Consider the following 7871-nt stretch of genomic DNA (forward strand, 5'->3'; position numbering starts at 1 on the left):
TAACAGTTCTGTCTCAGTATAAGAAAACATTTTCGTGCTCCGTAATGTGCGTAACTTAAATGAGTGTACCAAATTAATTTGTTAACCAGTTCGTCAGGAATGCATAATAACCAATTGTTGCTGTCAGGATGAGAGCGGCGAAACAGAATGTCATTGCGTACAGTGTAGTGGTTTCTAATCGTAACATTATTCTTATCTTGCCAGAGGTGTTTAATTTCTTTCCACACGTTGTCTTTATTTTGCTCTTTTGCTATGTCCTGTAATGACGACGAAATAAAGTTTTCAAATGCAACTTGCTGAATGTACATGACACTGAAATTTGCTTTGCAGAAGTTGGTTGCTACGTCTTGCTGATTGTTGCTCAGAGAACGGGATAGTGCGTCTGCTATAACATTTTGTGTGCCGGGAATGTGAACTATTGTAAAATTAAATTCCTGTAAATAAAGTTTCCATCTGCTTAATCTGTCGTGAGTGAATTTAGCCGAAAGTAAAAATTGTACCGCTCTGTGGTCTGTGTAAACGGTGGTATGTCTGCCATAAAGAAAGTGCCTAAATCTCGTGAAAGCCCATACAACACATAATGTCTCAAGTTCTGTAACAGAATAATTTCGTTCAGCAGGTGACAGAATGCGGCTGGCAAATGCGATGTTTTTAATTACTGTAGAGCCATCTTCTTCAATTTCCTGGAAAATGTGTACGCCTAAAGCGGTGTTGGAACTGTCGGTGGCAACGGAAAAATTTCTAGTAAGATCTGGGTGCGATAACAGTGGAGCATTCAACAAAGCATGCTTCAGGTTCATGAACTCAGAATGTGCTTGCTTATCCCAAGACCAAATACTCTTTTTACCTGTTAATTGGCATAATCTGGGTGTGTCTAAAGCAGAGTGATGAATAAATTTACGAAAAAAGTTAATTAAGCCCAAAAAACTGCGTAATTGCTTTTTCGTTGTAGGAATAGTAATGTCACGTAGAGCTTGAAGTTTTTCCGGATCAGGTGCAATGCCTTCTGCTGAAATTACGTGTCCAAGAAATTTTATAGAAGTTTTGCCAAAGTGCGGTTTACTAAGGTTAACTGTAAGTCCTTGTGCATGAAAAGTTTGTAACAGTTGTTCAAGAATCAGATTGTGTTCACACCAGTTAGCTTCTGCGATAAGAATGTCGTCTACATACGTCGTAATTCTGTCCTTAAGTTCTGTCGGAAGTATTGTGTTCAAACCGCGAATAAAAGCTGCAGAAGAAATAGTTAAGCCGAACGGTAATTTGCAAAATTGATAACAGTCGCCAAAACAAAGAAATGCTGTGTATTTTCTGCAATTCGGATGAAGTTGAATTTGCCAAAATCCCGATTTCAAATCTAGTGTAGAATAAATAGCAGTACCATGAAATGTCTGTAAAAGTTCCTCTAGTGTCTGTGGTCGATCTGTTTCATTAATAATAATGTCATTAATGTGACGTGAATCAAGTACGAGGCGAAGTGAGCCATCTTTTTTCTTAACAATATGTAGCGGGTTTATGTACGGACTAACTGCCGGTTCTATAATTCCTTGGTCGAGCATATACTGCAATTCTTTTTTAACCTGTTCTCTGTGGATATATGGAATGGGATAATGCTTTGCTTTAAATGTGTCGTGCTGTTTGACTTGAAATTCATACATAAATCCGGACATAGTACCAGGAATGTTGTCGAAAACTGGAGCTTGCTGTAAAAGAATTTCGTGTAATTGCGTTCGTTCGTTGTGTGTAGTTGCACTGCTCTCTTTAACCTTATCAGATATCATCTGTATTACGTCGTAGTCAGCTTCTTCTGGAGTATTATAGTTGTGTACGTACGTATCCGTGAACAATGTGGGATTACAGTCTATGTTATGTGACGCGGAAATGACCTCTGTGCGATTAATTGTTTGCTCTTCCGCAGATAGTGAGTGCTGAAATTCTATAGCAAATTGTATATTTTCATCCTTCACCATTAAATAAGAATTCTGAAAATCAATAACTGCGTCGTGTTGTACCAGAAAATTCGTACCTAAAATTACGTCTGTTGTCAATAAAGGAACAATCCAAAAATTTGAGTGGAAGGTATGACCTGCAATACAAAATGATAAATGCGTCTGTAATTTAACGTCTACTCCTTTACTCGGTACTGCTCCTTTCACTTTTGTTTTGCCTAAAGGTAATGTCGGATAAGTATTCTCTTTGTTACACTCGTTAAAAGTCTCCTCATTTATTACTGATATAGGTGATCCGGAATCAATTACTGCTGAGAATTTCGATGACCCAATTTTAATTTCGATGACAGGATGTGAAATAGTTTTCTCAACAAATGGTCTTTCCTGCTAGAGAGTGTCTCTGATATCGTCAAAAGTAATTACATTTTCGTGAACAACATTTTGCGTGTCAAACGTAGTGCTTGTGTTATTGGAAGATGCGTCCTGTGCAGTATCTAGTCAGATTCTATCTGACGTGTTATTATTATTAGGAGGATTCTGTGGCATTTCTACTATTTGAACTGTTCTATTACTTCTTCCAGACGTGTTACGCTCTGGATGATACCTACTGTCGGGTTCATTCATGAGAATATGTTCTTGTTGATTATTTTGTTGCTGGTAAGACCGACTGTTATTAAACGTATGTTGGTAATTATGCTCATCGTTTTTACGTCTGTCGTGATAGTCATTCCTATACGGTGCATTGCGATAGGAATTGAAATACTGTCTTCTTTGTACGTAGTTGTTTCCTTGCTGGCGTGCGATACTATTTCTTGTATCAGGGACTACACGTGCACGCGGCGAAACATTAAAGCTTGGTTGACCTTGTGCATTCCATTGTTGGTTAGGTATGCTAACCGGCTGGTTTTGATGTTGTTGTTGTGAAACACTTCTATTGTTACTAAAGTGTGGTTCCTGTTGCTGAAAATTTTGACGGTATTGATAATTAGGATTTTGGCTGTTATTAAAGTTTTGGTAGTTGTCGTTCCTAAAGCGTCTGTTACTTTTCCTATTGAAATTACGTCCCTGATCATAATTACTGTAAGTTTGTTGACCTTGGTTATTATACGAAAAGTTTTTGTTTACAAATGAATAATCAGATTGCTGTACTTCTAAAAGCTGCAACAGATCCCTGAATGCTGAAATGTTTTCTTTTTGCTGGCCCGTTAGAAGTGACACTCGTAATGACCGTGGTAATTTGGAAATGCATAATTGTATAAGTGCAGATTCACTGTACGGTTCACTTAGGTACTGGTTCTGTTGTACCATATGTTCAAAAAATTGCGTGACACTGGGAAAATTGGAGTTCTCATAATTTGGCAAACTAATTAGTTGATCTTTAATTCCGCGCTGTGTCGTCTTCGACCAGTACGCTGACAGAAAAGCATTCTGAAATTCCTCTACCGAGTAACACTGTCTCGCGATCGGTCTCATACGAGTTGCCAGTTCGCCTTCCAAAAAACTACAAATAAATTCAAGTTTATGTGTTACAGGCCAAGTCGGTGGAAAAGCAAAGCTAAACTGTTGTATCCAATCCAGTGGGTGAATCTGTGTTCTGTCGTTTTTAAACACTTTAAACTTTCTCACTGACAAAAAATGTTTGTAATCAAAATTATCGTCTCTGTGTGATGGAACAGGTTCAGGATTGTAAGAGAATCTATTGAACTGTGGTTGTTCGGAATCTGTCCCGTACTCTCTGTAGATTACCCAAATTATACGCGTTGCGCGAGTCTGCCAGATGTTCGCAAAGTGGCGTCTGCTGTGATGTGTTATTAACTGAAATACTTTTCATCTCTGTCACTTCTTGTTGTAAACTCGACAATTTTCTACGCAACATGTAATTAGACGAATCGATCTCATTAATTGTCTGCTGTAAATTTTGAAATTCAGGTGTTTGGTTAAATGAAATCGGTGCAGTATCGTCTGATTTATTATCTTTATTACTTTCAATAGCATCAATACGACTGGCTAATTCATCATATTTTTCAGTCAGTATTTTTGCCTGTTCATCGGTTTTAGAATCGGACGCATTAATCTGTTTTTGCACATTACGTGTAGTTTCGCTCAGTTTTTTAACATCAGCTTTGACGACATCGGAATCCTGTGTTAGTTCTAATTGTTCGAGTCTGTCAGTCACTGTTTGAAAATCGGTTGTGTATGTGTCTGTTTTCGATTTAAGATCCGAAATTTCGTCACGTAATTCTGAGTTCCAATGTTTGATGGTATTAATTTCGTCGGACACTGTGGCAATATTATTATCTACATACGTTTTTGCCTTCGCAAACATTTTACGTTTGTCTTCCTGTCTCTGAGCAGTGATTGTTTCCATTACTTGACGTTTTACTTTATTTTGATCCTCAATAAATTTGCGGAAACGCGTATCACTGTTTTGTATGTGGAGATTAAAGCGTTCGTCAATCTGAGTGTTCTGTTGTTCGAATTTCGCGTCTATCTTTTCATCCATTGTGCGCGAAAGTTCTGCTGTCATTGCTTTAAACTCGTCGCGTAATTGTGTAGCCTTTTCAGAGCATTGTTCGGCGACTCCGCTAATTTCGTCTCTGAGTGTTTCTGTTGCGGCTGTTTGCATTTCCCTTAATTCTTGCGCAACAGACTTAATTTCTTCGCTATTTTTTCGTGAACAAGCCTCAATTTCCGCGCGCAACTGTTCCTTAGTGTCATGACACTGCGCGGCAACGGCTCTAATTTGTTCACTAAGCTGTCTGGAATTGTCGTCTAATTTTTCATTTAACTGTCTGGAATTGTCGTCTAATTTTTCATTTAACTGTCTGGAATTGTCGTCTAATTTTTCATTTAAGTATTGTTTGAGTTTTTCGTTACCTTGTTTGTTATCTACACTCTGTTGTTTGACCTGTTCACTAAGTTTGTCTTGTTTTTCGTTCTGTTCGTTCCTAAACTGTAGCATTATTGCTATAAATTGATCCAAAGTAACATTACCTACTCCATTATCTGTGCTGTTTGATTGTGTACCTGGAATTGTCGCGCTTTGTGTGACCATTTGGTCATTCTGCAATTTACGAAAAGGATTATCAGTCGGACCTACACTGTCACTCACTATTTCGGAATTAAATAAATCCGTCGTACTTTGTGTATCCTGTTCATTTTCATTAGACAAATTTGTATGTTCATCACGTAAATTTAGTAAACCGGTTGTGTTAGGCTGGGCAGCGCTCATTACAAGAGAGCGTCCCGCGTCATCGATTGTCGTCAAATCAACAGAGGACATAACCGAGTTCGTTTGCTCATCATTAAGACAAAAGTCATCATTAGTGGTTGGAATGCATTGATTGTCAGTGAACGCAGGATTGTCATCATTACTCTGCGTGTCACAATTATTATCAGTCACGTTGTTTAAGTCGGTAAATTCATTCACAATACCTCGCGATACACTATTCATAGTCTTTCGCGGCATTTTTACAACAGTCAATTATTCACAAAACAAATAATCACAAATGCAAAAGCAACACACAAATACAACAGAGCAAAGAATTGCCGTTGATCTGTGGAAAGAGAGTCACAAAATTAGTAAAAGCGTTGCGCCAAATCCTAATTATATATAAGCAAATAAGAGCAGATCTCTGACTGTTTTTCAAAAGATTCTCAACGAAATTCGATCCTGGAATGGGTGTCGCCAAGTGTAACCTCCCCACAAAAAATTTTAAAGACAGAAATAATAAATGAATAGGAGCCAAGCGTAACCTCCCCACCGAAATTTAAAAAGACAGAAATATAAAATGAATAGGAGCCAAGAAGCAATATTGTCCCCACAAAAATATTTAAATAAAAAATATAATAATAAATGGGAGCCAAGTGTAACCTCCCTAGCAATTAAATTTAATGACAATAAAAATGAGAATCGCAATCTGACTCAAGGTGTAAGCTCTCACGAAAATAATGAAAAACAATTCAATGCTAATGAAACTTCAGTGACAATGTAAACTCAATTAAACCGAAATATCGGTCTTTGGCCCTGTGCAAAACAATCAGAATTAAATTCTTACCTCATTGAAACTGCTTGTCAAATTTCTGCTCTTATTATTGCGCACGGCTTGGAGAAACCGCATTGCAAATAATATTTTTTTTTAATTTTTAAATTTAACTGAAACTTTTCTTTAAGGGAAATGAAGAAATCGTAATTAAATGATTTTTTTTTGTGTAAAAATTGCTTTGAAATCAAAATTATTATTGGGACATTTGTTGGAAATTAATTACAATAAATAAACTTTACATTATCTGATGATTACCTTAATTAACAATATACCTCATTCAGCATCTTGACCAGAATGCCATGTCGACGCTCGCCGACTCCTCACACACAACTGCACTGGGCTGCTACTACGGACATACTGCTCTGCATGACGACTACTAGCGTACTGCTCGCAACACTCGCTTTCTGGTCAAAGATTTTAACGTGCCTCACCATCGCTGCTGCGTTACATACGTGTTTCAACACATGAGCGTGAACGAGAATTGTTCTCCGTTGCCTTCTCTGCCACAGATCAGAGTCTATTGTACTTTACATAGAGGGCAAGCCTACAAACGCCACGACCAGTGCAGTCCACACCTATCCCCCTTCTTCCGATTTTGCCTTCTTTCAGTCAATTCCCATAGACTCAGACGATAGTAGCTCGGAAACGATGTCCAGCTTTGTCATGTGCGAGACGTTCATTTCAAGGCTACAAGCCATAACTATCTGCCCCTCGTCATAACCGCTCATGGAAGTGAAATTCCTCATTTACCGCCTGTAGCGTCGCTAGAATGATAGCCTATCGGTCTCTTACACTACTGGCCATTAAAATTGCTACACCAAGAAGAAATGCAAATAATAAACGGGTATTCATTGGACAAATATATTATACTACAACGGACATGTGATTACATTTTGACGCAATTTGGGTGCATAGACCCTGAGAAATCAGTACACAGAACAACCATTTCTGGCGGTAATAACGGCCTTGATACGCCTGGGCATTGAGTCAAATAGAGCTTGGATGGCGTGTACTGGTACAGCTGCCCATGAAGCTTCAACGCGATACCACAGTTCATCAAGAGTAGTGACTGGAGTATTGTGACGAGCCAGTTGCTCGGCCACCACTGACCAGACGTTTTCAGTTGGTGAGACATCTGGAGAATGTGCTGGCCAGGGCAGCAGTCGAATATTTTCTGCATCCAGAACGGCCCGTAGAGGACCTGCAACATTCGGTAGTGCATTATCCTGCTGAAATGTAGGGTTTCGCAGGGATCGAATGAAGGGTAGAGCCACGGGTCGTAACACATCTGGAATATAACGTCCACTGTCCAAAGTACCGTCAATACGAATAAGAGTTGACCGAGACGTGTAACGAATAGCAGCCCATACCATCACGCCAGGTGATACGCCAGTATGGCGATGACGAATACACGCTTCCAATGTTCGTTCACCGCGATGTCACCAAACACGGATGCGACCATTATGATACTGTAAACAGAAACTGGATTCACCCGAAAAAATGACGTTTTGCCATTCGTGCACCCAGGTTCGTCGCTGAGTACACCATCGCAGGCGCTCCTGTCTGTGATGCAGCATCAAGGGTAACAGCAGCCATGGTCTCCGAGCTGATAGTTCATTCTGCTGCAAACGTCGTCGAACTGTTCGTGCAGATGGTTGTTGTCTTGCAAACGGCCCCATCTGTTGACTTATGGATCGAGACGTGCGTACACGATCTGTTGCAGCCATGCGGATTAGATGCCTGTCATCTCGACTGCTAGTGAGAAGAGGCCGTTGGGATCCAGCACGGCGTTCCGTATTACGCTCCTGAACCCACCGATTCCATATTCTGCTAACAGTCATTGGATCTCGACCAACGCGAGCAGCAATGTCGCGATACT

Source organism: Schistocerca americana, chromosome 7 (assembly GCF_021461395.2).
Source record: "Schistocerca americana isolate TAMUIC-IGC-003095 chromosome 7, iqSchAmer2.1, whole genome shotgun sequence".
NCBI lineage: Eukaryota > Metazoa > Arthropoda > Insecta > Orthoptera > Acrididae > Schistocerca > Schistocerca americana.